The sequence below is a fragment of the Petromyzon marinus genome, unplaced genomic scaffold (genome assembly GCF_048934315.1).
Source record: "Petromyzon marinus isolate PM22_M1 ecotype Great Lakes invasive population unplaced genomic scaffold, UKy_Petmar_22M1.pri1.0 PM_G_Scaffold_38, whole genome shotgun sequence".
NCBI lineage: Eukaryota > Metazoa > Chordata > Hyperoartia > Petromyzontiformes > Petromyzontidae > Petromyzon > Petromyzon marinus.
In genome coordinates this window covers 187,501-190,000 of record NW_027422961.1, presented here as the reverse complement: position 1 = coordinate 190,000, position 2,500 = coordinate 187,501, and positions in this window count along the sequence as shown.

Below are 2,500 nucleotides of genomic sequence, written 5' to 3'. Positions count from 1 at the left end.
GCAGGCGCTCAAAAGACTTCATTACCACAGATGTAAGGGCGACCGGTCTGTAATCATTTAGTCCTGTTGGCCTTAGCTTTTTGGGCACAGCGATGATGGTGGAGGACTTGAGACAGGCTGGTACATGGCATGTCTCCAGGGAGGTGTTAAAGATGTTGGTGAACACCGGAGACAGCTGGTCAGCGCAGTGCCTGAGGGTGGCTGGAGAGACAGAGTCCGGCCCGGCTGCTTTGCGTGGATTCTGCCTCTTGAAAAGCCCATTAACTTCTCCCTCCTGAAAGGAGAGAGTCGTTTCTGTAGTATGGGTGGGGGATGGGGCCTCTTGGGTGGGAAGGGGTGGTTCAGGACAGTCCAATTGTCTTTCAAATCTACGGTAGAACTCGTTCAGGTCGTTGGCTAGGCGGGAGTCGTTAGTGGTGTGGGGCGCTCTGGGTTTGTAGTTGGTGATGTGCCTGAGCCCTTTGGCAGACAGAAGCAGCGTCGTTAGTAGAGAACTGGTGTTTTAGTGTCTCTGAGTACAGTCGTTTAGCCTCTCTCACCGCTTTGCTAAACCTGTTCTTCGACTCCTTGAATCTGTCTCTATCCCCACTCCTAAACGCTTCCTCCTTCTCCAACCTCAACCTTTTGAGCTTTGCTGAGAACCAGGGCTTGTTGTTGTTAAAGTTCACCCTGGTACGTGTTGGGATACAGCAGTCCTCACAGAAGCTGATGTACACAGCCTCTGTGAGTTCATCCAGACTATTGGTAGCAGTCGTGAACATATCCCAGTCAGTACAGTCTAAGCACGCCCGCAAATCTTCCACAGCCTCACAGGTCCACTGTTTAGATGTCCTCACAGCAGGTTTACAGAGTTTTAGTTGCTGCCTGTATGCACGAATCAGGTGGACCAAGGGAGTTCTGTGCGAGCCGAACAGCCCCGTGACCCACAAGAGAAACATCCCCGCCAAATTCGAGCGTTTGACGGGGTCTATCCGTGAAAAAATATTCACGTTTTTGAGTGCACATGCATTTCTGCTGCAAATGCCTCTGGAAGTTTCATGCCGTTCGTATGCCAATTGTGGCAACACGAAAATGACCCGTTTTCCCATTCCGAGGGATTTCTGTGCGACCCTAACAGCCCCGTGAGCCACAAGAGACACATCCCCGCCAATTTCTAGCGTTTCACGGGGTCTATCCGTGAAAAATATAGACGTTTTTGAGTGCACATGCATTTCTGCTGCAGATGCCTCTGGAAGTTTCATGCCGTTCGTACGCAATGTGGCAACACGAAAATGACCCCTTTTCCCATTCCGAGGGATTTCTGTGCGACCCTAACTAACAGCGCCCGTGAGCCACAAGAGAGACATCCCCGCCAATTTATAGCGTTTCACGGGGTCTATCCGTGAAAAATATAGACGTTTTTGAGTGCACATGCATTCCTGCTGCAAATGCCTCTGGAAGTTTCATGCCGTTCCTATGCAATGTGGCCACACAAAAATGACCCGTTTTCCCATTCCGAGGCATTTCTGTGCGACCCTAACAGCCCCGTGAGCCACAAGAGAGACATCCCCGCCAACTTCTAGCGTTTGACGGGGTCTATGCGTGAAAAATATTAAATTTTTGAGTGCACGTGCCTTTCTGCTGCAAATGCCTCTGGAAGTTTCATGGCGTTCCTATGCAATGTGGCAACACGAAAATGACCCCTTTTCCCATTCCGAGGGAGTTCTGTGCCACCCTAACAGCCCCGTGAGCCACAAGAGACACATCCCCGCCAATTTCTAGCGTTTCACGGGGTCTATCCGTGAAACATATAGAAGTTTTTGAGTGCACATGCATTCCTGCTGCAAATGCCTCTGGAAGTTTCATGCGGTTCGTACGCAATGTGGCAACACGAAAATGACCCGTTTTCCCATTCCCAGGGATTTCTGTGCGACCCGAACAGCCCCGTGAGCCACAAGAGACACATCCCCGCCAATTTCTAGCGTTTCACGGGGTCTATCCGTGAAAAATATCAATTTTTTTTTGACTGCACATGCATTTCTGCTGCAAATGCCTCTGGAAGTTGCATGCGGTTCGCATGCAATGTGGCGACACGAAAATGACCCGTTTTCCCATTCCGAGGGATTTCTGTGCCACCCTAACAGCCCCGTGAGCCACAAGAGAGACATCCCCGCCAATTTCTAGCGTATCACGGGGTCTATCCGTGAGAAATATTCACTTTTTTGAGTGCACATGCATTCCTGCTGCAAATGCCTCTGGAAGTTTCATGCGGTTCGTATGCAATGTGGCGACACGAAAATGACCCGTTTTCCCATTCCGAGGGATTTCTGTGCCACCCTAACAGCCCCGTGAGCCACAAGAGAGACATCCCCGCCCACTTCTAGCGTTTCACGGGGTCTCTCCGTGAAAAATATCACATTTTTTGAGTGCACATGCATTCCTGCTGCAAATGCCTCTGGAAGTTTCATGCGGTTCGCATGCAATGTGGCGACACGAAAATGACCCGTTTTTTCCCATTCCG